Source organism: Desmodus rotundus, chromosome 12 (genome assembly GCF_022682495.2).
Source record: "Desmodus rotundus isolate HL8 chromosome 12, HLdesRot8A.1, whole genome shotgun sequence".
NCBI classification, from domain to species: Eukaryota; Metazoa; Chordata; class Mammalia; order Chiroptera; family Phyllostomidae; genus Desmodus; species Desmodus rotundus.
Genome location: NC_071398.1, coordinates 28,538,008 through 28,565,450, shown reverse-complemented (window position 1 = coordinate 28,565,450; position 27,443 = coordinate 28,538,008). Strand labels below are relative to the sequence as shown.

General features: G+C 57.1%; 1 protein-coding gene and 1 pseudogene across 4 annotated transcripts in view; one reads left to right on the top strand and one right to left on the bottom strand.

Moving 5' to 3' along the window:
- Positions 1–27,443, bottom strand: part of GSE1 (Gse1 coiled-coil protein) — a 411,107-nt gene that overhangs the window by 152,959 nt on the left and 230,705 nt on the right. The window lies entirely within an intron of this gene.
- Positions 1,940–2,025, top strand: LOC112300881 (small nucleolar RNA SNORD116; annotated as a pseudogene).

Sequence of the window (27,443 nt, the reverse complement as noted above, 5' to 3'; positions counted from 1 at the left end):
CTGTTCTGAACCCCAGACCTCAGCCCCCAAGCCCACATGCTTATCTGACCCTCTGGCTGCCCCGAGCTAGGGGCAGGGGTCTCAGTTTACCCTGCTGCGAGCTGCCTTCCCTCAGGTTCAGTGTCTGCAGGGTACATATCCCCTCCCCACTGTCCCCCACTGAACCATTTCCCACTTCAGTCCTTCTCCCACCTCCTGGGATCTTCCTGCAGAGAGAACTCCCCACTGAGCTTCCTGAGACACTTGTGGTGCAGTCACTCAGCTCACAGGTGATTTTTATGAACACTGAGCGGGGCCTGTGCCAGGGGGTCCCTCCACTGAACTTCAGTCCCCTCCCGCCCCTCCACTGCCCTCGTGCCCAACCCTGGCCCTTAGAGAAGAGCTCTGCCAGGGCCCGATAGAAACCCACAAAATAAAACTACTCACCTTAAGGGACCAAATCTCTAAAGGCAGGAGGAGGGGAGAAGGCAGGGCCACGCGCTCCTGGAGCACCAGGTTGGGGATGGGGTCCTAGTCCCACTCACACGCAGGGGGCATGGCATAAGTCAGCAGGCAGCCCCCCTTGAGGTTCTCACCCAAAAGGGGAAGGGAGTGGTGGGCTGAATGTGTCCCCTGAAAATATGCTGAAGCCTGAATCCCAGTACCTCTGAACGTGGAAATAGGGCCTTCCCAGATGTGATTAAGATATGAGCTGAGAAGAGGTGGGCTCTTAGAAGAAACTCAGACAGACACACACAAGGAGAAGGCCACGTGACAACAGAGGCAGAGACCGGAGGGACGTGGCCAGAAACCAAGGAACACCACGGGTGGCCGCCCACCACCAGGAGCTGGAACAAGCAGGAAGGATCCTCCTAGAGCTTCAGAGGGAGGAGGCCCTGCTGACCCCTGGTCTTGGACTTCTGCCCTCCAAAACAGAGAGATTTCTGCTGTGCAAGCCCCCAGCCCTGGCACTTTGTTATGCAGCCCCAGGAAACCCCTATGGGACCGCAGGAGGAGGACGGGCATGCCAGACTCAGGTGACCTCTGTGGGGTGGCCAAATCCATCACTGCCACCCAGTGCCCCTCCTTCTGCACCCCCAGGGCCCTGGGGGGTGGGGACAAACGTGCCTGTTTATTAAGAATCGAAGGCTGGGCTGCTTGCATCTCAGAGGAGAGCTGCTTTTGAAGTGCCGAGTGATTTATTTTAGCCAATTACTGGTGCACTTCCCCTTCCCAAGGACCCCACGTAATTGATTGAAACCTATTGAAAACAAATTAGCCAGCACCAGGATGTAAAGATCTGTTTATCACTTCTCTGGAGGTTTTCAGGGAACCCACGTGAACTACAAAACACATTCCCATTTGTTTCTTCCTTCTGCAGAAGGGCAGGAGGAAAAAAAAGGGCCCGCCTTTTTCTAGGCTTTGAGGACGGCCCTGTGCACCTGGAAGCCTGAGATTTTATTGGAAAATTGTTCCAGTAAGTCCCTGGAATTACTGTCTCGATGCCCTGATACTCTCTTGTTAAGATCAGTACCCATGGCTGATAGTTCCCCTGCAGCAACACCACATCATCGTATCTGTTTCCTTGTGTGTTTGTTATTTCTGACTTACTTCCTTAGAATAAACCCCAGCTCGGGATTTCTGGGCTCCAAGAGAAGGAGCGGCTCCATGTAGCTGGCTACGACCTGCCGTGTGCTTTTCCAAAGAGACTCTTCCCGTGAGGAGCCTGCTGCCAGGCTCCAGCGGCCTGTCCACTTCACCGCAACTGTGCCAGCAATGCATGCTATTGCTTTATGTTTGGAGGCCCGAGTTAGCAGGCAAAAATGAGGCAAAGGTGGGCGGGTGGCTTTAAATGCGTATTTAGGTGAACTTTGTAGAAATTATTTTTAATTGTGGCAAAATACACATAACAAAATTTACCACTAGTTTAGTTCAGCAGTTTTATTAAATACATTCACATTAACTGGTATTTACAAAATATTTTCTAGGAAGCTGAACAAAATGAGTGACAACTCCACACCATCGTTCTCACCAGATCTGAGGTCAAAAGAAAAAAACGATTTTTTCCCCAACCTGTGTGAGGCCCACTCTGATTGACAGCTGGAACGCTCTCACTGATGCCGATTCTGAGTGTCCTGCACTTGGCTTACCCCACCTTCACTGCGTCCACCTCACCTGCCCAGGCCCACCTCTCAGGAGCTACAGCCCAACATGTCCCAGGCCCACTGTACACGGGGCTGGAAAAGGGCGCTTCCCTCCCTGCTCAAAACCCTGTAGTGCCTCCTTCCACCTATCCCACCAGGCCTCAGCTCTCTCTAGAAAAGCCTGTCCTCCCCTCTCCACCAAGTGACTCTGGACTCCCCAAACCCGTCCATCTACCCCCTCACATCAACCTTCCAGTTGCTCAAGCTCCTGCCGGTGTTTTCTCTCCCTGCCTTTGCAATACCTGCTGCTCCCCACCCTGTCACCCAAGCAAGGGCATGTGCTAACCACACAGACCCTCTGCTGCACAGGGGTTGGGTCGGATGGCCATCCCTTCAGCTGGAACTAAAATAAGGCAAGACCAAGGCCCTCCTGCTTCCCTGGCCAGCTGCATGGCCTCCCTCTCCTGGACTGCCCCAAACCGAAGAGGGCCACGGCTCGGACCCTGCTGGGACTTCTGCCACCACTGTCACCACTGCAAGAAGGCTCCTGATGTTATTTCTGTAACACCTGGCAGCTGGCGGCGGGAACAGCCAGGCTGAAAATACAAAGGGCTTCTCGAGGCTTGAGAGATGGAAGTGTCCCACAGGGCACCCCACCCAGCCAGGCGGCCTCCCCTGCCTCCAGCAAGCTCCTGATCATCGCCAGGTGCGAGAGCTGGCAACCAGCTGGCAAACCTACGCTCCTGCCCTCCGGCTCACACCCGTGTGTGTACGTGTAATGGGTGTGTGCATGTGTGTATATGTGCCTGTGTGTATGTGTGCCCACATGTGCGCACACATGTGCATGTCTTTGTGCACGTGCATCTGCCTGCACATGTGCGCGCACATCTGTGTGCACAAGCTGGGGTGCAGATGAGGAAACAAGGACCACAGCCCAGCGGGCTGGTGCTGCAGAAGTGAGGTCAGCGCTGCATAGTAGCTGGTGAGACCCCAGGAGGGGAAGTGCTATCTGCAAGGCAAGCAGGGTGACCCCCACCCCTGCAAGCTATCCAACAGCTCTCCCCTCCCCCACTGCCTGGCACAGTCCCTGCCCACGTGTCCCTTTGTTTCTGAGCCAAGGCAGCCCTGTCCCCCGCCCCCGCCCACTGAAGTGTGGCAGTCCTGAGCTGCAGAGACACAGCAGTCAGGAGCACGAGTCGAGAGCACGGGTCACCAGCTCCCCCACCGCCCAGCTGTGAGACTTTGGGCAAAAGCAAAATAAGCTCCCTGGGCCTTAGTTTCCCCATCTGCAAACTGGGGAGAGCCAGAGCAGTGCCCTCACGGAAGACACGAGGACTGAAAAGGCTGCCACCCCGGTGCCGAGATCAGGCTGGCACCAGGCAAGCATTGCTGGAGAACGAGGCACGCTATTCCAGGGCCCCCCTGCCCTGCGACCTTGAGCTAAACCTTGGCTGTGCACTGTGTCCGTGTGCCAACCCCTAGAACCTGTGACCGGGACCTTACTGAGTGATTGGGTTTTTGTTGCTGTGATGAAGATGCAAGTTGAGAAGTGGGGGTGTTACCCACCACACCACCCTGCCTCCCAGAAGTATGAGGCCAAGCACTGCTAGAAGGTTCCTGCTCTGTTGCATTAGGAAAAATATGTTTAAGTTAGAAATACTGATCAAAAGTAATAGCAAGATGCCTTCTAGGAGCACTGACTGTGTGCCAGGCACTGGACTGAAGAAATTGTGCACAGGGTCTTGTCTATTCTAACCATCCACCCCCTGCTGGAGAGCTCCACAGCCCCCTTTGACAGATGAGGAAACTGAGGTCCAGGGCTGAGGCCTCCGGCTCACGCCACACAGCTTCGGCCACACAGACACGCCAGAGTCCCCGCTGCAACACGTTTCCGACATGACCCACGGAGATAGACAAGGGGGCTGACGCCAGAACCACACTCATAGCTGACATGCTCAGCAGGTCCAGGCAGGTCCCCTAAGCGAGGCCCACAAGCGATGCTAAGTGACAGCTTCAGTGGAACTAGAAAGGTCTAGACATGTGGTGGGTGGGCCATGAAAACACTCCACCACAACGACAATCCTCAACCCCCAGCCGGCCCAGTGACAGCCAGGGTGAGGGACGTTTCCCGGCTGTGCTATCCCGAGTCTGTGAACATCAGCTTCTCCTCGCTCCTGCCCTCCCTTTCCTGCGGTCAGCCACTCACACACCCTCCAGGGAACCTGGCCTTGAATTATAGGTTCACAATCCTTCAAACACTCTGGTGCTGCTATTTGCCGTGACAACACGGTCCAGGCTTTCCTCCAAATGAGTCAATTTCTCCCCAATTCCATTTCTGCCCTGCACCGGCAAAAATTGCCCAGCGAATCACCCTCTGCCCCAGCCCACGACCACTGACTCACACAGAGCCCAGGCAGGCCTGCCCAACTCCAGCGCCCGTTGCCCCCCAGGGCCCTTTGGTGGTCTGTGGCCTGGTAATGGCTCTCTCTCTGGAAGCTGCTCTAGGTATTTATTGCCGTGCTCTCTGTGAAGTCTCATCTCTGGCACTGTCCGTCCCTGTGGCGCCTGGCGGCAGCGGTGCAAACACCATCACTCACACGGCATAAACCTGTTGTAGCAAATCCCAGCCTGGGCCCTCAAGAGGCGCCCATCACTCATCTCCGCGATGGCACTTGGAGGCGAGGGGTGGCAGGAGATGGATGGTTCTGGGAATTACCACTGGCTGCAAAGTGGGGACCTTTCACCTCTGGCGAGCGGGGTCAAGTCACTGTCATTGTGGGCCTGGCCCCCAGGGAAATGAAGCAGCAGACCCCTGCTCTGGCCCATGCCCTCACTCCCCTCAACCCAGACACGAGCTTGGAGCCATATTCTGCACAAGGATCCAGCTCTGGCCTCCAGAAGACAGATCGATTCACTGGGGCTGCCCGATGCTGCTCGGAGGTAGGTGCTGTCTGTGCCTCCTGACAAATGAGGAATCTGGGACTCAGGGACCTTGAAAGAATTACTCCAGGTCTCTGAGCTCCTGGCTCCTTTCCAGCAGGACAAGCTGCCTCTCCCCGAGCCTCCCAGAAGCCTTGATTAAGCCTCAACACCCTCTCGCCAATTTAAAGATTTCAAAGCAGGGTCTCATTTGAGCCTCAACACCCAGTGGAACAGTCATCTGAGAGCAAGGCCTCCAGAAGCCCTGAGGGTTGGAGCAACCCACCACGGGTCAGGTGGCCAGGACCAGGACAGAGGCCTGGACTCTGGCGCCAGGTTCTCTCCTTGCTGATGGCACCCCTCTGCCTCAGACTACATGGGGGAGATTCTCCCTAATTCCCTGGACGATGGCTAACAGCTTTTGGGCACACTGGCCACTGTCATGCTAGGTCTTTTCCCTCCCTCCACCTACAGGGCCACAGATCACCAGAGTGGCCCACATTCTGAATAACACCGTGCTGTGAAGAGTCCAGCATGATCACGGCCCAGAGGAAGGCTGCCAGCCTGACCTGGACTCAGCCAAGCCAGGCTGAGCTTCTCTACCACCTACCAGTTTTCAGGCAGGCAATGCATAGAACCTGGCCTGGGCAGGGCCCCGGGGGCCGGGCCCGGCACCTCCTCGCCCACCTGGGCTCTGCTTCCTCATCATCAAACGAGAGGGTCTTGGCTGGTGAGCCCTAAAGCCCCTTTCAGCATTCCAAGTCTATGATGGGGTGAAGAGTGGCTTTCCCCCAAATTCATGTCCACCCAGAATCTCAGAATGTGACCTTATTTGGAAATAGGGCCTTTCTGATGTACCAGTAATTAGTTAGGATGAGGTTGCACTGGATTGGGGGGGGGGGACGACTTAATCCAATATGCCTGGTGTCCTTTTAAGAAGGTGGCCATGTGGCAGAAGCAGAGACTGCGGCAGTGCAAGCCAGGGAATGCCAAGGACTGCCCACACCCACCAGAAGCTGGGAGAAGCAAGGATGGATCCCCTTCCTAGAGCCTTCGAAGGAAGTACTTGGCCTGCCGCCACCTTGTTTTTGAACTTCTGGCCTCCAGAACTGTGAGAGAATATGCAGTTTGGGGTAATTTGCTCCAGCAGCCCTAGCAAACCAACCGTGTCCAAAACCTCAGGCCCGGCTTGCTGGGAACACATGCTGAGGGAAGGGCCTGCCTCAGGCCCTTGCATGCGCTGCGCCCGCTCCCTGGAGTTCTCTCCCTGGACGCCACAGGGTTCACTGGCTTCAGGCCTCTGCTCAAAGTCGCCTCCACACAGACCTCCCCTGCCCTCGCATTGACATTAGTCCCTGACTTGGCTGCGTTTTTCTTTTTAATGCATTATCTGTCGCCTATTATCAGTGTGTTTCCTGTCTCTCTCTCTCACACACACCCCACACCATAAGCTCCTCCAGGGCGGGCATCTACCTTGATCCTGGCTGTGACCCCAGCTCCAGGCACAGAGCCTGGCGCACCGCAGGTGCTCAACAAACACTTGGAGGATAAACAGGTGTAATCTGGGTCTAGGACCAGGCCGGGCAATCCCAGGAGAGGCGTTGTGAGGTCACATGTCATAATGCTCTGGAGACAAATCCCTCCAGGATGAAAGATGCCCAAGTGAGCTTCCCCTCTGAGGCACCCTGGCAGGGCGTAGAGGGCATGGAATCTGGGAACTACCAGGGCTCAAACCCAGCTCTGCTGCTTAACCTTAGGCAAGTTGCTTAACCTCTCTGGGCCTGTTTCCCATCTGTTAAACGGAGCTATGAAAGTACTTGCCTTATGCAACCGTTGGGGGAGTTAATAGGGGTGAGGCCCTGAGAACAGGGGCAGCATTTCCTAAGCACCAGGTTTGCATTTACTGACACGGTCCTTGTTGAGGGGATTCCTGGGAAAGGCCAGTGAGGTGAGGTGGAGGTGGGTCGATCTGAGAGGCAGGACTTGAATGGGAGGCATCCACTAGATTCAGTGGGTGGGGCCTGCTGGGTCGGGGAATACCCTTCGAAGTGCTGAAAACGGGGCTAAAGAGACCTCAGCACAGGCCCATCTGAGCAGCTCCCAGGGAGCAGCAAACTCATTGAGGAGTCAGACTCAGTTTATTTACAAATCAAATATACTTGCTGTCAAGATCCCAGAGTTCCCCAAGCCCCTCTGGCTCCAGTGGCCTCAGAGCGGGGTATGGCACTGGGTAGCCAGTGGTAGCCAGCTCTCCAGGTCCGGCTGCCTGCCCGGGGTCAGCACCCCCACACATCACCAGTGTCTGGCAAGCAGAAAGATGCCCCAGCCCCCCTGGGACACACAGAGCAGCAGTCTCTGAGACCCGTGTGGGGACAAAGGCGGGGTGACAGAAGGCACCTCTTGTCTACATGGGCCACAGGCCACCGCCACCACGGAACTGGCAGACACAGCCAGGGACTTTGTCCCTCAAGTAACAGACACTGTCCAGGTTGCATGCAGCCAGGCCAGAGTGCCCCCCACCCCGCCCCCCCCGATTCTCTGTCCTGCTCAGCCCGCACATGGAGTAGGCCCCGGCACCACACTGCCCCATCCTAGGAGACCCCACTCTGCCTTTTTCTCCCCTCCTCCCTCTGCACAGCAGTCACAGCTGTGACCCAGCCCCGTGCCCTTGCCTGCCCTGTGTTGCCGGCCTGCTCCCCTGCGTCTGGCAGCCAGCCTTTGCTCTTGCCATTCCCTCTGCCTGCAGCACTTTCCCCCAATGACTGCTTCTTAGCTCGCTCCCTGGCAGCCTGCAAATCACAGATAAAAGCCACCTTCCCAACCTACTCTCTTCTAAAACTGCAACCCAGCCCCTGCCCTCCGCACCCACATCTGCCAACACCCCCATCTTCTGTTGGTGTGCTGGTCTGACGTCTGTCCTGAGGGCACAGATTGCTATTTGTGGGGTTCACGCGGGCCCGGGTGCTCCACAAATACCCAGTAAGGAATGAATGGACCCTGGGTCCCGTCTCCTGGCCCTAGGGACAGACCCAGAGGAGGCCTCAATCGATGCCCGCTGCCCATGTGGACACGGCAGGGGCAGTCCACCCAAGGTTGCTGGGGGGAGGGGCCAGCGGGCACCAGGCAGGGGAAGCAGCAGCAGAAGTGGCTGAAAAAGCTCTTTCCACCTGCAAACTGCTGCCCCTGGAATGATGGGGGCACATGGAGCCCAGCTGCTCCCCCTCCTCCTGACACCCACAGGAACCACTTGGAGCAGGGCTGCGGGTATCCAGGCAGATGGAGGGAGGAGGAGAGAAGCCTGCCCTGTGGTCAGGGTCTGGGGTGCACCCCCCCCCCCCACCGAGAGCGACAAGGCTCAGGCAGGAGCTAATGGCTGTGCCCATCCAGCAGGCTTGGCCGGCATTAATGTGACCATATATACACACGCTAATCAGCTGTAACCGTGGCACCCAGCTCAATTCAAATTGATTTACTGAGCCTGGAAATGGATACAAATGTGATTAAAGGCTTTTTATTTTACATAGGTTCTCTATAAAATGATTTAAATCAATTGCCCGGCAGGCCCCACGCTATTACTGCACAGAGCCTCCTCTCGTATTGATGGACACGGCGCTCGGAGCCAGAGCCGCGTGTCAGCAGTCCTCTCCTGCCCAGCCCTGGGACCAGAGTCGGCGCGGCCGCCGCGTCTGCTGGGCACGTGTCCACCTCCACTCAGAGTGTCCCTCTGCAGCAGCCAGGCTGGCCTGGCACCCTTGAGAGGGCAGCAAGGGCTGGTGGGTAAGGTGGGTAGGCCAGGGAGCAGGCTGGTATCGCCACAGCAACAGCCTCAGCATCGTCACCCAGGCCACCTGCCTCCTGTCCGTGAAGCCCACAGCTGGACATCTCAGGGGGCTGGCCCTGAGCCTGGGAGGTAAGTTCATAATCGAGGCCTCTAAGGAGGGTGCTGGAATGAATGCTTCTGCAGACCTTATCTGCCCCACCCCATGGCCCCTTCTCACGGATGAGCAAACTAAGGCCAAGGCCTAGGAGTTAGTAAACAGAGGCTCAGACAGAATGGTCACAGCTGGAGGAGACTCCAGGTCCCCTGGCTCCTAGGCCACCCACTTCTGCCATAGAGCCTTGTCACACCTGGTGAGCACCTCACGGCTGCCGTAGATTTCTAGCACACAGTCTTGTCTGGCTAACGTGGAAATATGAGGTGTTCCTGGAAGCTCCAGCCTGAGGGAGTCTCAGCACAGGGCTGGGGGCACAGCTGACACCCGGCACTGGGAACCAGGAGACATCAGCAGTCCACGGACAGGTCAGTGTCACCATGCCCTCTGAGTGCTGCCTGGGGCCACAGACTTGGGTCTTCAACCAACAGAAATTCATTCTTGTCTTAAATTGGCTACATTTCCCTGAAAGCTCTGGGGGGACGGAGGAGCCTTTCTGCCTCTTCCAGCTCCTGGGGGCTCCAGGCGTCCCTTGGCCTGTGGCCCCATCACCCCAACCTCTGCCTCCATCTTCACATGGCCTCTCCCCCTTGTCTGTGTGTCTCTCCTCTTCTACTACGGGCCCAGTCGTTAGATTTAGGGCCGCCCTACTCCAGCACGAACTCTTACCTTGATTACCTCGGCAAAGACCCTATTTCTAAGTAAAGTCACATGCTGAGGTTCTGGGTGGATGTGAATTTTGGGGGAACACTATTCACCCCAGGACAGATGGAGTCTGAGCCACCACACTGGGGATACAGCTGCGAAGCGTCCATCCTTTTCTTTTCTTTTTTTAGAAAGGGGGGGGGGGGAGAAAGAGAGGGAGAGAACCATCCATGTGGGAGAAAAGCATTGATCAGCTGCCTTGCATAGGGGCCCCCACCAGGGACCAGACCCATAGCGTAGGCATGTGTCCTGACTGCAGATCGAACCCACGACCTTTCAGTTTTCAGGATGACGCCCAATCAGCTGAGCCACTCGGGCCAGGGCGGGTCCAACCTCCTCTAAAGGAGGCATGGGGTCATTCAGCAATTGCACATGAAAGGCAAGGCTCGTGGTGGGTGCTGGATTCTTGCAAGGTCCCTGCTCCTTGGAGAGCTGGTGTGTCATCCCTGTCTCTGCCTGGGGGCTCCTGCAGACTGTTCTGAGCACCTGCAGTGGGGGGATGGGGTGCTCCATCCATAAGACACCTGGAGGCAGGCTCCTTTGGTAGCAAGGAGCAGCCTGCTGAGAATTGAGATAGGTGGGGAAAAAGGGCCTCAAGCTTCCTGGGGGCAAGGTCCTTGTTCAGAACAATCCCATCAGCCCTGTTCAAAAGCCCAAGACAGGGGTGGGGCGGCTGGGGAGCGAGACGGCTTCGCTTCCACTCCAGAGCTATGCTGCCCAGTACAGTGGCCGCTAGCCACAGGAGGTGATTTAAATTAAATACATAAGTTAAACTAATTAATTTAAAATTCCATTCCTCAGTCACACGAGCCACACGGAGCTGGAGGCTACTACATGGGACAGAGAAGATACAGAACATGTCCCACCATCGCAGAGAATTCCACCGGACTGCCACTCAGGGCTCGGTTTTCATTCTGTGTTCTGTGCCACGGGCAAAAAGGATTGATGCAAAAAAAAAGAGTAACCATTAAAAACATAAAAGTATGCAGGGCTGTTGATTTCCCATCACACCAAATCCGCCCCCTGGGCGGCTTTCGGAGTGAGGAGTCTCCTGCTGCCTCGCCCTCTCCACCACCCTTTCCATCACCACTGACCAAACAGTACACATTCCCTAGGGGCCAGACCCCCTCCCCCGCCACACTGTGGGCTCCACCACCTCTCTCACTCCTGCCTAATTCTCACCCTTGCCTAATTCTCTAGTCTGCTCAGATTTCTCCCAGAGGTTCCACACGGCCCTTCTCCACAGTGTGAAACACTTCGTCCTCTGTTCTCCATCTCACAAACTCCTAGACATCCCTTAAAACCCCAGTCCAACTTCAAGGCCTCCGGGAAGCCTGCTCCTACAGCATTTTATAGTTCCTTCTCTCATGGCATTTTCCACCATGAACTTGAGTTGCTTATGCATCTGTCCTTCCCTGCTTGGCTGTGAGCATTCTGTAATCAAACTAGTCAGTTTGATACCTGGCAGGGAGCAGGGAGTCTGGGCCGCTGGAGGAATAAGCCAGGAGTCTCTCTGCACCAGACCCTGAGTTCCCTGAAGTTTAACACGCCACCTGGAGCCCTGTGGGCTGGAATGGGTTTCAGCTGCATGAATAGGACTGTGTGACAGAGACCAGGGTCAGGTCTTTTCCTCCCTTTACACTGAGCACACAAGCAAGCACACAGTAGGAGCTTAATAACTGAAGCTGAATTCAGTGGGAAAAACCTGCAAGATAATGAGCATATTCTGGAAGCAACAGCTGGGAGGACCATGAAGGTAGTGAGGTAGACGGCGGCAGCCTGTGTCCTTTGGGAGGGCAGACGCCTCGGAGAAGCCCCCTCAATTTCTCCGTTCTCCCTGAGCCTCCTTCCTGCTGCAGAGACAGGGTGGCTACCTGCAAGGTCACAGTGAGGCTGGGCACTGGCTGCCTGGAAGATTTAAGGCCATTCTTCCAGGTCCCCCTTGTCTGCCCCTGCTGAACTTGACCCCTCATTGCTGCCGCCGCAACTGCTCTGCAGAAAGCCCAGAGGAGTGACAGGTGACACGGTGGGACATCTGTGATGGGTCACTGAACCCTAAGCAGCCCTTTGTGAGGCCAGGAACCACAGCCTTGGGGTTCCCCCTTACCCCCTCCCTCCTAAAGGAACTAGTTTCTCTCCTGGGAGCACTGCTGACAGCCCGGTGGTGCGTTTCTGTAACAGCCAACTCTCTAGTTCTCCACACGAACTTCCTGGAGCCTGCACAGAGCCCACAGGTCAAAGGCTCTGTCCCAAGAGGCTGCCCCACTTCACATACCAATTGCAGGTCCCAGGCCTCTGTGCTTCTAGCCAACCGGCTACAAATCAGGGGTTCCCATGACCCCTGCCCTGCCTCAGGTTCAATGATCTGCTAGAAAAGCTCACAGAGCTCAGGAACCACTTCGCTTGTGTTCCTTGGTTTATTGCAAAAGACACAACTCAGGAACTGCGTGGGTGTGGTCAAGTACTGACTAGGTCTCCAGCCCTGCCCCTCCCTGGAGGACAGGAGCTTGGGGCTGAAAGGCCTAAGCTTCTAATCACATATCACAGTCTTTCTGGGGACCAGTCCCCACCCCAAAGTATCCAGAAGCTCACCCGGAGTCCTCTAATTAGAACAAGGACAAATCCCATCACTGAGGAAATTCCAAGGGTTTTAGGAGCTCAGGGCGAGGAACCAGGGGCAGAAACCAGTGTTCCTTATTACATCCCACGGCCTCCTTTCCCAAGGGCACGGCCCTGGCCTCTGAGGGCCCAGCCCCCAGCTTCTGCTCCATTCAAGGCTGCACGGCCCGGGGGTCCCCTGGTGGACTCATGGCCCAACTGCTTGTGCTCAAACCCTGGACTGCCATTCCCAGCTGTGTGACCCAGGCAAGCTACCTAGCCTCTCTGTGCCTCACAGTTTCCTGGCCGTCACATGAGGTAAGAAAGGAAGGGATCAGGCGGTTGCCCGGAGATTTAAACGAGCTCCCGTTTGCCCGGCTCGGCTCCCAGGGAGCTCTCAGTAAGCATTTATTACGTCAGCTCGCCCAGGCTGCAAACACAGAGAGCACGAGGACTGTCAGGCATCCCTGGCATGACCCGTCCCAGCCAGGATGGACGCGATGGTCCCCAGAACTCAGGTCTGCAAAGACGGCACTTACAAACATTTCTCTGCATCCACACGGGACTCGGGAAACGGTGGGGAGGTAAAGCTTAGCAAGGCACGGCAAACTCCACCGTCCCAGGTTGAAAACTAGGTCCGAGTTAACAGGGAACTTCCCGGTGGGGTGGAGGCAGGGATGAGCCTATATTGTTAACACCCAAGTTCATACAGGGTATGGCATCTTGAGCTCTCCCTCTCTACTTTCCGTCCCTTCCCAGTGGACTTCAGGACAGCTGGCTGGAGTGGGGCAACATCTGGAACCTTCCAGAGCCTCTGGCCCTGTTCTTCCCAGCTCTGGAATCTCCTAGGGGCAATCCAGCCAGGTGGACCCTTGGGGTCCCTGAGATGCCTACGCTAGATGGAATGGAGGTCTCTGACTCTCTGTTGTGGTGGAAGTGGCAATAGGCACCAAGCAACCACACGAGAAACTGGTAAAAAGAAAAATCCAGCCTTAATTCTGCGGCCTATGTCTAGCAGCATCCAAACTTACTTCAACAAATGCATACCCGGCAGTCAGGAGCAATGGCTCCTGCGAGGGGAGCACGAGAGTGCCCTCTCAGGTTGGAACCAAGGAATGCACCCCAAGATGAAGGGGCGGTGCCCTGGCTGGTGTGGCTCAGTGGATTGAGTGCAGGCCTGCAGACCAAAAGGTTGCCAGTTCAATTCCCCATCAGGGCCAGGTCCCCAGTTGGGGGCCCACAAGAGGTAACAGATCAATGTTTCTCCCCCTCTCTTTCTCCTCTCTCTAAAAGTAAATATTTAAAAAAGGGGGTGACAATCTGGGGGTGGTGGCGAGGGCACTCCTGGAGGAGGTGTTGTGGAGACAGGACATGAGATGGGAAAGCAGGGATGGCGCTCCTGGCCGAGGGCGCAGCCTTGCCCTGCGCAGTGGTGCGGACGGGCCCTGAAGGGGCTCCAGAGAGGGGTCTGAGCTTGGGGGTGGGAAGGGGAGAGGAGGCTGGACAGGAGGACAAGGGGCTCCCTGCAAAGGCCTAGGGGGCACTCTACACCGATACCACAGGTCCCAGGGAACCACAGAGGGTTTTGCACAGGGGCAAGGCCACGTCAGTTCAGAACTGTGAGATGCCTCCCCCTGAACAGAGCCACCAGTGCTCGAGGGTGACTGTGACCCCACAGTGGGTGCTGTAGAAAACGGGGGTCATGCTCCCCGTCGGGAGCATGTGTGTGAATGTGAGAGTGTGGGTAGGAATGTGAGAGTGAGCGTGAGTATGAACGTGCATGTGGAAAGTCCAGGTGAGTGTGTGAATGTGGGAGCATGTGTGAGTGTGTGAGAATGTACAAGTGTGCATGGGTGTGTGTGGCTTTTGTGTACTGTGAGCATGCAGGCACACGCAGTGTGTATGAAAGTGGGAGGAAGCAGGAGAGTGTGGGGGGGGGGAAGAGAGGGGCTGTGACGTGGGCCCAGGTGCAGGTAAGCGCTGGCTGGGGCCACGCACTCTCAGGCAGCACCCCCCCCCCTTCTGATTGTTTTCCCGTCTGCAATACAGGGCTGAGACACTTCCTGAGCTGGCTTCATGGCAGGGACGGGGGCCTGTCAAAGTGAGGTGGCCCCCCAATCTGGGCCCGGGGTGAGCACTGAGCAAAGGGGCTGCTCGTTCTTTCCAGCAGGTGTTTGAGGGGCAGGAGCGGCAAGCAGCAGCTCCAGGGACCCCCAGGCCCCTGGGATGGGCTGGGCAGGTAGAAGAGGCAGGGCAGGGGTGGGGACATGGAGGGCAGCGCCCGCTAGGCTGCCGTCCCCAGGGGAGGCTGGCATCAGGCTCCCAATTACAGGAACAATTAGGCGCACTGATGCACAGCCAGCCGCCTCGGCGCCACCTCGAGAGTGACAAGCCGGCCCGGCGGGCTGCGCGTGGCTTTAATCCCGGGAAGGCTCTCGAGTGTTAATGGTGCAAGCAGGCTCATTAGCTGTAATCCATCTGTCCTTAATGCGGCGGTGGCGGCGTGGGGCTGCCGTAGGAGGGATGCCCTCCCAGGGCCTGCAGGTGGCACCGCACTCAGAGGGGCTCGGCCTGGCCCCCTCCTTCCCTGCTCCAACAAATGAAAGGAGGGCAGGGTCAGAGGAGGGCAGAGCTCTCCAGCTCCCTGACTTGAGAACTGACTGTGTCAAGGCTGAACCTGGAATCTGGCCATACCCTGCTGTGTGACTGCAGGCAAGTTGCCTTCCCTCTCTGGGCCTATGCTGTCGTCTGGGACAAAGCAGGGGCTGGAACAGAAGCCCCCAGGGTGCAGAAAACCATGAGTGGGTGACCCTGAGATGGCCCTCCACTTGTCTGGGAAGGTGTGATGGTACAAATGCTGCCCAGAGTGTTTCAGATAGTTTTCTGACCACTATAAATCCTGCCTTTGTCTGCGGCGGCGGAAGTGGCCCTACCAACCACCCAGGCTGTGGGTGACCTGGCCCAGGGCCAATGACAGGTGCTGAGGAATCAAGATTGAATGTGGACTGAGCAGGCAGATGCCTCAGGTTCAATTCAGATGCAGCGGTGTCCAGGGCAGCTGCAGGTACCCTCGTCCCCAGGGGAGGTGGCACTCCACCTGCCCCCCCGCACTGCTGTGGAAGGGATGCCCAGAGAGACAGGGAGAGCAGGAGAGCTGGCTGCAGAGGAAGAGGGGTTTGGGGAACCCACAAAGCTCTGGGTAGTGTCCCAGCTGTGCTGCGTGATGTGGGAAAGTTATTCAGCCTCCCTGTGCCTCCGTTTCCCCATCTGTAAACCTGGGGGAAGGGACAGCCTTCCCTGAGGGTAAAGAGGAGGGTAAGGCAAGCACTGTGCATAGAGCCATCTCTGACAGGTCAGCACTGGAGAAGCAGCAATGTCAGTTATCCTCGTGGATGTGCCTCCTCCTGCGCCCCCCCCCTGCTTCTGTCACTTTGTGACTGCCAGCACGTCTCTACCCTGTGTTGTTCATTATACCTACCGTTCCTGCCAATCAGCCAGGTGTTTTTGCCTCTGGAGGGATAATTCACATGAACTAATGTGTTGTTGTCTTTTTACTTGCATCCGGAAGAAAGCAGGCATCACCAGCAGGAATGAAAGTGCGCACCTCATCCCAAATCCTCCTGGACCCAGAGCCCTGGCGCCACTCTCTTACTCACAGGGGCAAGCAGAGCCGGCAGAGGTGCGTGAGCACAGGCCCCCTGCTGCAGGGCCAGGGAGTCAGAGGGCCAGGGACACCGCAGTGCGGTGCCACTCAGGTGGCGCTCCCCTAGGACACAGAATGGTCTCGAGTGCCCCGTGAAGCTGCACCCACTGCAGTTCCGTGGGCCTTTGGGGTGAAACAGGACGGTCCCTGCGGGGCTTTGGAAGTGGGGCCCCCTCTTCCCCTCGAGAGAAAGGGAACAGCATCAGTCTCGCCAAGCCCACATTGCCGGAACCCAGGCCCGTGTTCTGCGACCAGACTACCCCGGCCTCAGTTTCCCAATCTGGGAATGGGGGCCTCCTTCTATCCTTGTCCTGACGGTTGCCGGTTGCCGGGGACTTCAGCAGCACAAGGTCTGAAAGCCTCTGCTGTCTGTGAGCTCGGGGCTGCCAGCAGCAGAGGCTGTGCCTGCGAGGACAGCCCAGAAGCCAGCCAGCCGCGGACAGGAGGACGCTGCGCCGAGGCCTGCTGTCTCCCCGACGTTCTTCAATAATTCAAACAATAACCGCACCCTTATTTAAAGTCTAGTCTTGCATTTGCTGCATCCGGCGGCGAGCACCAGAGCCTGCTGGTAGATTTACGCGGGGAGAGGCTCCCTCTCACAAAGTCAATTAATTAAGCAAACACTTTGCCAGCAGGTTCTCAGGTGTGCAGCTGTGAGGCCCGCTGGTCTCAGCCCGCCGCCTCTGGGACACTCGATCCCACAGGGCCTGCCAGCAGGTGGGGGAAGTGGCTGGTGGGAGGGAAAGGGCATGGAAACTACTGGTCACGGGGCACCTACTGTGTGTCAGGCCTGGGCCAGCCCGCACAGCCAGCCCCTGCCCTTCCATTTACAGATGGGGAAACTGAGGCACAGAGCGAGGGAGGGACTCACCCAGGGTTAAAGGTCACAGAGAGGGGACTTCACTGCAGGCGCTCCCCTCTACCCGCACACTCCTGTTGTCACTCTCCCGTCACCCGCCGAGGCAACGACAGCGGCAGCTACTCTAGAGCACTTACAACAGCGTCTGGCAGGAAAAAGGCACGGCCTATCCACGTAACGCGCTGTTTTCATACCCACCCGCCGGTAAGAACCACAGATGCTATCCACATTTGATAGGAAACTGAGGCACAGGACAGCTGAGTGACTTACACGAGGTTGCGCGAGAGGTCAGTGCGGGGGTGGGGATTTGGACCCAGGCGAAGCGTCAGCCTTTCTGGGTATCCACACACGCACCACCTTGCCAGGCCCCTCCTCCAGGTGGCACACACAGGTGCTCTCGCCCGCTCACCTGGCGGCCCTGAGCTCCACCCAGAGGACCCCCAGAAAAATGCATCTCAGAGGCCGAAGGTTCTGGAATGTTCCGGCAGATCCTGGTGGGCTCTGGCAGCAGACCACTCACATCTCACACCTGCTGCTCTTCTCCGGACCATGGCAGCAGCCAGCCTAGGAAGGTGCTTCGCTAGGGCCTTTTGCAGCCACCTGAGTCTCCAACTAAAGGTGACAACTAGGAAGGCTGTCCACGACAGCAGCTCCATTTTACGGGTGAGGATGTGAGAGCAGAAGCGAGACGACTCAGGACAGCTCGCCTTTCTCCACGGGCTGCCGTCGACGACCAGGTCTACATACAGTGAGCCGGGGGCCCAGAAGAGAAAGGCGAGCCTGTCAGGCAGAGGTGGCTAAGGGTGTGGACGGGGAGGCGGGCTGAGTTGGCCCCAGCTCTGTCACTTCCCAGCTGTTCACCTTGCGAGACACAAGTGATGGCTCCGGGCCTCAGTTTCCTCATCTGTAAAATGGGGATGGAAACAGAAGTGTCTCCTCATTCTGGTGGTTGTGAGAAGTAAACGCAGGATGTGTATGGCACAGAGCCATCCTTCCTGGGCTTCTCACACCACCCCCGAAGCAGGGCCAGAGGGCGGCTATCCTGTACAACGCACGACTTGCTCTAGACCCAGAGTAGTGGCATCGAGGGGAAGGCAGGCTGCCAGGCCCTGTCTGTACCAGATCATCTCAGCTCCTGGACACTCAGCACTCCGAGCACTTCCAACCAACAGGCACTGATTGTTCAAGCCTTGGCACACGTGCAGGGCAGAGGATTTCAGCTCAGCTAAAACATCTTGATTTACTCTCTCCTTGGAAGGAAGAGGAGTCCATATACAAAGGAATAACTTCCATTTCTTGACTGGGGTTTCTTTTACCTGGATGGCCCTTTTAACCCCTCCTCATTCATCTGGAAAACTCCTACACACCCCTCAAAGCCCCTTTCAAGCATCACACTCCTCTACCCAACCAAGTTCACCCTGCCTCTTCTGTGTCATCTCTGAGCCTGATGCGCGTTTCTCCCAGCACAAAAACCACCGACCATGAGCCAGACATTGTGCTAAACACTCAGTGTGGTTTATCTCTGTTCATCATTCAAAAACGGAGATGCCATTTATCCCTGCTTCATGGACAAGGAAACTGAGGCACACAGCGTTTGAGCCGTGCCCCCAGGCTGCTCAGCTAGCCAGTGGCAGAGCCCGGACTTGAACCTGGAAAGTCTGGCTCCAACCTCAGGGAGGCTGGCTGTCTCAGGCAGAGCTGGTGTCTGCACTGGCTGGCATTGGTGGAACAGCAAGGGGAAACGCCGAAACTCAAGGCACGAAGCCACACGGCCCAGGGAGGGAGCAAGGGCAAGCTAAAAAATAAAACTGAAATCTGAGCAAAGGCAGCACACGCCGTTGGGGGGTGGGGCGCAGCGGGGGCATGACAGAGACCTGTGGTTTCTGTGCACGCTGCTCCCTCAGGGGCCCGCCAGTGCTGGCTCAGCTCGGCACCCAGCTGCTTGGGGCCATTATTATTTCAGGAGCAGAGGGAGGTGGAGAGGGCTCTGAGTCTTAAGCTGAAACCTCAGGAAGGGGGTGCTAGGTGTCAAGCAGGAAAATCACACTGGGGCCCTGGGACCCCTGAGAGCACCAGCCACCCAATCTGGCCCCCACTCTTTCCGGGGAGCCTTGGCTGCCCCCGCTGCCCCCTGCACCTGCCAGAAAGTGACACCCCAGGGGACGGTCCCTGCTCTGTCTCCCGGGAAGGCAATCGGACACCACACGTAGAGCAGGAATAGGCCGATGTGCTTCTGAACTGCCTGAGGTGGCTGCAAATTGGGGTGGGGGGAAGCTGCTGGGCCTCTCAGGAGGGCCAAGCCCAAGAAGGTAGGCTCAGGAATGGGGGGGCAGTAATCAGGCTCCCCAGAGACCTGTGAGCAGGCAAGAGGGGTAAGGATGGAGGCTTATGGAGGTGACAGACTTCCCCCAGTGAGAAACCCAGAGACAGAAGGCTCTGAAGGACAGTCTTGTCTCTCCCAGTGGGGCCCGGAGCTGCCCACCCACCGCTCCGCACATCTGCCTCTTACCCACGCAGCGTGACGGCAGGGTTCAGGCAGCAAGCTCCGGAGCCATGCTGCCCAAGTGCTACCCCAGCCCTGATACTTTCGGCCGATGGCCACGGCACATGCCTTGGCTTCTCGTGCCTCAGTGCCTCATCTATCGGGTGGGAACAGCACCAGTCCACACTGCATCAGGGGTTGTGAGAGTTTAGGGCTTTCAACCAAGTGCTCTGGGCTATCCAGGGCACAGGAGACGCTGGACAAGTCCCACCCGCCACGGCAACACCGTTCCAGCTGTACCATCCCCAGCGCCCCGCTGCTGAGCCTTGCGTCCTCTCATCTAGAAATGGCCTGGAGAGTTGCAAGGAGGAAACCAAGCCTGATGCTGCAGCCACAAGCGAGGGGACTTGGGTCCCAGTCTCTCCACTGTGTGCTGGGCATGGTAGTGGCCCCACGCCAGCCTCAGGTCCATGGTGACATGAGAAATGTCCACTGCACCGTGACGATGGACCACTGCTGCTCCCCGCTGTACTCAGTCTCCCCCAGAGTCAACAGGAAGTCCACCAGATGGGGAGGGGTAGTGAGTGAGCCAGAAACCTAGAGGCCCAGAGAACTGAAAACACGTGTCCATCCAAAACTTATTCCAGTTCCTACAGCACTGTTCACAGTAACCCAAACATGTCCACTGACGAATGAATGGATAAAAAAAAGCATCTGTCCATATACTGAAATATCACTCAGCCATGAAAGAAAGTGAAGTCCTGCCCAGGCTGGTGTGGCTCAGTGGGTTGAGCATCGGCCTGCCAACTGAAAGGTTGTCGGTTCGATTCCTGGTTGGGACACATGCCTGGGATGTGGGCTAGGTCCCCAGCTGGGGGGTGTGAGAGGCAACCAATTGATGTATTTCTTGCACATTGATGTTTCTCTTCTCTTTCTCCCTCTCTTCCCCTCTCTCTAAACATAAATAAAATCTTCAAAAGAAAAGAAAAAAGAGTGAAGCCCTCACACACGCTACGAATGGAGGAGCTTGAACACATGCTCAGGAGAAGCAGCCCGTCACAGGCAGCTACAGATTGCACGACTCCATTCCTGTGAAATGCGCAGGACAGGTGAATCCACAGAGACAGGAAGTACATCAGTGGTTGCCAAAGGCTGGGAGGGGTGGGGAGTAACAGATAATGGGCAAAGCGTTTCTTTTCGGGGTGATAAAAATGTACTGGAATGAGACTGTTGACTTGTACACTTTAAAAGGGTAAATTGTATAGTATGTGAACTACATCTCAAACTGCTGAAAAACCCTCCAAACCTTTGAAGCCTATTCTGTGCCCAGTGAATCACTCCCGAGAGTCCAGGAGGCTGGTGGCATGCCCCAGGACAGAGGTGAGCCTCACAAAGGCACACACTTAGGGACAGCCAAGCCAGGGTGGAGGAGGGCCCCTGGCCAGGGGGGGACCACTCACAAGCAGGCAGTGCGGGCTGGAAGGTCTCTCAGGGTTTTCGTTTTGGCTACAGTTAAGAAGCTTGTAAAGCAGAAAATTTAGATGACTCTTTACCGAGCACCTCCTGCATACATGTTCGAGGTACCGGGGGCAGGCTTCTTGCTCTGGTGCAGCCCAGCTCAGCAGGAAAACGCACAGACCAAGAAGTCACATGACTACATCTGAATAAAATGGGCCCAGGGGATGGGCCAGAAAATGCTCGAGCTGAAGGAAAAGCCAGGGTCAGCTAGGAACAGCATTACGGGAAGTGGGAAGAGCATGTGGAAAGGCCGGGAGACAGATGGGAAAGGAACTAGAAAACAGCCGGCGAGGCTGGACCCAGGAAACAAAAGGCAAATGTGGCAGCTGTGAGGATGGAAATCTCCCTGCTTCCTTCTCTACCCCAAACACTTAAGACGTCCCCACCAGGCTGTGACAACGTGGGGTTTAAGGCACAAAGCGCTGTCCGGGCTTTGCACACTGCCCGCCTTATCTGGGACTGTCAGAGGCGTGTGTGAGAGGGAAGGACTGGAAGGCACAAGGAGACCCCACCATCCCCCACCCACTTCCAAGTCTCTGGACGTCATCCCGATCTTGATGGGGGCCCCTCCAAACTGCCAAGGAGTCCCCTCCGCGCACCTCAGGCCTTCAGGGAGCCCGTCACGCCCTCAGATAGGAGCCTTCACAGGCCTCAGGAGACACATTTCCCACAGGGCTCCCGCCGCCTCTTCCCCCCATTTCCCTCCTGACAGCGCCTCCTGCCTGGGATCAGAGGCGCAAGCACCCAGGCATGGGCCCCTGTGGCCACAGCGAGGTGACACGGTGCCCCAGCAGCTGTATTTATAAGCCCTAATTGCTCGGCACTGCAGCAGACATGCCAGAAAGAAAACATCCCCTGAAGACTGGGCTGGTGGAAACACAAAGAATCACTCCTCGGCATAACTATGGACTCTGAGATGGACGTCTGCCTTCCCCTCAGTTTGGCCGAGTTGAAAGGGCAGAATCCCAAGCTTCTGCCCTTGTCCCCTTCAGGACACCTTTCTGCTTCCCAAGGGGCAGTTGGGACCCAGCTCCGGGCTTGGGTGTAGCCAGGCGCAGCCACCGCCTCAGAAGGCACAGCCCCTGAAGCAGCCCGTGGGCCTGCTGCGTATGGTCTGTGACAGAGCCGCTGCCCCGGGAAAGGGCAGCTTTGCGGACCCTCCAGTGCTGACTAAAGATTTAGTAGTAACACTTGTCCACGCTGTTGCCCACACTTGCACTTCCCTGCAAATGGGCTGCTTTGGCTGCCCCAGGTGGGGCCTGGCTTGTTGGGGAAGACCAGGGGGAGAGAGAGAGGAAGTTGGAGATCTGTCCATGAGGGGCGGAGAAGAGAGGGGTTAGCAGGAAGCGGGGGCAAAGTGGGGTCAATTAATCAATTAATCCATCCGGATGTTATTACAAGTCACAATTTATTGTCCCTTGCCTGCATTAGCTGTGGCATGGGGGACATGGGGTCACCCAACTAAATCAGGAAATAAACTAGAGTTGACTGGAGAACAGAGCCAAGGTGGGGACACCGAGGTCTGCACCTCGAATCCATCAGCACCACAGGCTACATCCAATAAATTAGAGGAGACAAGGACTGAAGGATGGAGTATGAAAAGCAACATTCATTTTGGAAACTGGCAAGAGGACTTCAGGAACCCTGCTCCCTCAGCCCTCCCAGGGGCCTGGAGGCTCAGCTTCCAGGCAGCGGGCAGCTCTGGGATGGGGGGTGGGGTGGGGAGAAAGGTGGGAAAGAGGGGGATAAGCAGAGGGGAAGGAGGGGCAGGAGGGGTGAGGAAGAGGAAAGGAGAAGGGAAGGGGAAGGAGGGGAGTGAGGAGCTAGAGGGGCCCAGTGAGGAAAGGGAATGAATGGGGAGGAGGGGGAACAGATGAAGATTCTTGTGGGAGAGAAGCCTCTCCCGGAGGCCAGGTTAAGCCATCAGCACAAGGCACTCAGATTTAATTGTGGGAAATGCTGCAGAGAGAGAAATGAAATGTGACTCCCTGCCCGGGCTGGCACAGCCCCTCAGGCACCCCAGCGCTTGGGGTCCCCCACCAGCCTCCCTCTCTGTACCTCCAGCTGCTCTCCTTGCTCCCAGGAACAACAGCTGCCAAAGTGGCAGAGTGGGGGGGAGGCAGGGGGAGGGAGGCCATGGGGCAGGCTGTTTGGGAAGAAGACAGGACAACTGGGAATCCCTGGGTGGGAGGAGGCACTGAGATGCCTGCCCTTCCCCACATGAGAGCCAATCCCAGGGCCCCTTGTCCCCTTCTCTGCCCCCCTCCACCGAGCCTGGCCTGGCACCTCTTGCCTGGACTAGTGCAGTAGCTAATTGCTTCTGCCCTGTCACCCCTTGCATCCTCCATGTGGCACTAGCAGACCCCATGAGACGGGAGGTGTGCTCACGTTTCCTGCTCTGCTCCAGACCTCCCTGAGCTCCCACCCACTCAGGGGAAGGCCACATCCTCAGCACGAGGAAACGCTGCTGTGCCTCCACCCCACTGCCCCCACCAGTGACTTTCCTTGCTGTTCCTCGAACACATCAGACAGGCCCCCCACTGAGACACATTCCGCTCAGGTCTGCCACAGACGCTCTCCTGCCTGGCGCTCTCTTCCCCAGGGACCAGCTTGTCTCGTCACTGCTCAAAGAGGTCTTCGCTGTCCCCCCCTGTCGTGGGCTGAATGGTGGACCCCAAAAGATATGTCTACACCCTAACCCTAGGAACCTGTGAACGTGACCTTATTAGGAAAAGGGGCTTTGCAGACGTCAGAAAGGATGCTGGAAGAGGAGGCTCCCGGAGGACCCAGGCGGGCCGGGAACCAGCGACGAGTGCCCTGGTGAGAGGGGAAGACACACAGAGAGAAGGCCCTGTGAAGACGGAGCAGGGAGTGGAGCCCACAGCCAGGGAAGGCCAGCAGCCACCCAGAGCCAGAGGAGGCAAGGAGGGTTCTCCCCCACGGCCCCGGGGTGGGTGGGTGGGGGTGGCCTTTGGGCCCTCGGACTCCTGGCCGGCAGAACTGAGGGAACAGTGGTTTTGTTTGGGCCCAGGTTGGTGGTACTTTGTTACTACTCCCCAACTTCACCGGGCAGTGTCCCTCCACCCACTCACCCTGTCATAACTTGACTCCCATGGCCCCTGCCCCTTCAGATGATATCACCGCTTAATAGCACCTTACAACTTCCTGCCGAGGACAAGCTCCTGACCCAGAACTGCTTGAGCCCTGCCCCCGACCTGCAACTGTGGCGGGGGTGGGGGTGTCCAGACGGCCCTGGCTGGGAGCCCTTGCCCACCACACCAGGCACACTAGTCACCACGGGGGGCACAAGGTGGGCAGGGGCTCCAGGGCCCAGGACAGGCAGGCAGCACTTCCTTCACCTCGGTTTGGTCAGAAGCCCCCCAAAGGCATCTCACCTGGGTCATGAGATGGCCAATGGTTTTGGGGACCTCGTCCTTCATCTTCAGGTGACTTCAGAGGCCTGGCAAGGCTGTGGATCCAAGGGAGACTCCCAGCATTCCTCGGGCAGGGGAATTCTCAGAAATTTTTCTCTCCTCTTCAAACCCAGCGTGACGGCCTGGCCACTCCTGAACCAACTTGTTCCTGAGCCCGAGGGAGGGTGTCAAGGGCTGCCGGGCCCTATCACAGGGCCCAGGCCTCCCTGTCCAGCGTGGATGCGGCCGCATGCCCCACCCCTTCTCAGACATCAACAGCAAGCTCTCTAGGTAGCCCTGAGAGGATGACCTTCCACCCACTGTGTTTTGGTTTGGCCTCTCTCAAAGAATCCAGGATGAAGAACATGCTCAACCAGTCAGCACAGAAAAAAAGAGTGCCAGTTCCACTCTTGGAAGGTGGCACGTTAGTGTTCTGGGGCTGACATAGCAACTCCCGCACACTGGGGGCCTAACCCACAGAGGAGTCCTTTCCCGTTCAGGAGGCAGGAAGTCTGAGATGGGGGGGGGGGCATGCTCCCTCCAAAGGCGCTAGGGAGGGTCTGTTCCAGGCCCCGCTCCCAGCTTCTGGGCTGGCCAGCAGCCCTTGGCTTGTAGATGCCTAACCCCAGTCTCTGCCGCCCCGTCACACAGCATTCTCTCTGAATGTCTGTTTGCCACAGGATGTCTGACCCCGTCACTGGATGTCCAGCCTCAGCCACTGGATGAGGACCCACTGTACCCAATACAACCTCCTCTTAACCCTGTTTCCAAATAAGCTACCAGGTTGAAGACTTGAATATGTGTCTTTTTGGGGGACACAATTCAACCCACAATAGGTGGCCACCAAATACCAAGTGGCAGGTTGCTGTCTGGAACCCAAATCCTATAGCTGAGACCATCCCAGGCAGAGGAAGTGGCTGCAAAGGTTCCCTTGAACTTCTGGAAACACTGGAGTGGGCAGCCTCAGGGAGGGTTCCAACTCCGTGACTCAGGGTTCTGTGATGTGAGGGCGCTGGGCTGAGAAAGCCCAGGGTGGGCAGGTGAGGGCCGCAGGTGCGCCAGGGGTCACCATCACTCGTGGAGGGCGCAGGGGGCTCTGGGCTCCAGCAGGAAGCCTGCAGCCGCCCCTCCTCTGCTGACCCCCCCTCCCCCGGCATCAGGCTTCAGTGGGCTTGTGTGTCTGCCAGATGGCGACGCACTATGTGTCAGGAGATAATCGCTATTAAAAATTCACTGGGTTTTATTTTATCTTTTTATTTTTTTTGGTTCCGTTTGGGCTCTCTGCTTCCTCTTAAAGAAGCAACCAAACTGCCATCCGTTACATTGTTTTAATTGCCTCTAATTAAAAGAAACATTGACTGGGTCACTGGGGTTTCTTCACTCTGGCGGCTGGGGGTGGGGGGTGTCAGGGGCCCCCCTTCAGTCCCCACAGCCTAATGGCTGCTGGCCCTGCCAGCTCACCCAGCCCCTCCCAGGGCACCCACACAGTCCTCTGTGGCTGCTTTTCTGCCCAAGGGGCTCAGCTGCTATTGGGCAGTGGTGTGATGACCTTAGCACCCCAAGAGGTACTAAAGAAAATCCAGAGGTGAGCAGGTGAAGGTGGCATCTGGAGCACCCCAGGCTGGGTGCAGAAGGCCTGTGCCGTAGCTCTGACCCCCAGGATCAATGTCACCTGGGAAAGAGGCTCAGATCCTGTCTCTGCCTTGTCCGCCGGACCTCGGAGAAGCCCTGACCTGCTCCAGGCCTCAGTGTGTCTCGTGGCTACTGGGACACTCACGAGTTAGGTGGCGGAGGGGCTCCCCACTCCAGAGGTCTGGGCTGTACGTGCGGGGTCTCAGGTCAGGTAGGGTGCGATGTGGTGCCTACTCATGCCAACTTGTTCTGGGTGCTGAGGGAGCAGCGGGAACAGGTCGGCCGGCACCCGTTGCTGACCTTCCAGAGGAGGATGGGAGGTGATACACTGAACGTGAACAAACCCCAGCTCCGGCACTCTGTGAGCCTCACTGGGAGCGAGGCCAAGGGGGGGGCCTAAGGGCGGGGGCGTGGCAGGTCAGACTGGAGATGAACAAGGGGGATAAACAAGAGTGATGCACCCAGGGGCCCCCTCCCTGCTGCCAGAGGTCATGGGGAGGACAGGGTCCCAGGCACCCCACTGCCGGCTCTCTGACTCCTCTCTCTACCTCATCCCCACCCTGCAGACGGGTGACAGCGGGCACAGCCACTGAGGGCAAGGGCTGGACTTCTGCTGTGCTCATGTGAGACTACAGAGGTCTTTCTTCCCATCAGACCAGCTCATTTGTCCCCCTGAACTGGACCTCAAAGGTGTGAAGTCGCGTCCCAGCCTCCCAAGGCAGTGTGACCCAGTCCCCGAGCCAGGTGTTCCTTGGCTGTCGGCCGCATCCCTCCAACCTTGGCCTGCATCTTCACGGGGCCCCTCCCTGTGTCCCTGTTTTCTTATAAGGACACCAGCCTCTGTGTTTAGAGTCCACCCTAATCCAGGTTGATCTCATCTCAAGATCCTTAACCAACTGTGTATTTCCATGTAAGGTCACATTCTGGGGTTCTAAGTGGACATGAATTTTGGGGAACAGCATTCACCCCAGTACAGGTGATCTACAATGTCTCCAGCATACCAATACAAGCATTACCACATCAATAGATGGGAAAAGACGGTCCCTCTTGCCAACCTCTGTTCTCAATGACAGGGAGGGAGCCAGGAGTGGAGGAGAAGTGAGCATGGACAGGGTCCTCCCCCGGGCTCAGGAGAGCCTCCAGCCTGCAGGGGGCTGAACCCACAGGCTTCCAGATCTGAGTGAGTCGCTTTAGATCCTGAGAGGAGCTGGTCCAGCCCTTCCTCATGGAATTAGGGAAGAAGGGCCTTGCCCCAGGTCACACATTTGCTTCTGGATTCTTCCCTGTCCCCCCAGGCATTCCCTCAGGCTTGTATTCCAAGATCCCTGAACCCGGACATCAGAGACCCTGCAGGTGAGAGGTAACCTGCCCTGAGGATCTCTTGGCAAGGATTTCCAGGCGACAAAGCCAGGGAAAAGGGCAGAAAGATAGAGAACAGGCTTTAAAGGTCAAACAAAATAAGGGAGTGGACAGAGAGGGACTCTTGACATGGGAGCAGGTGGGTCTGTGACCCCAGGCCCACCCTCCGCGGTTGCTCAAGACGCAGGGAGTTTCTCAGG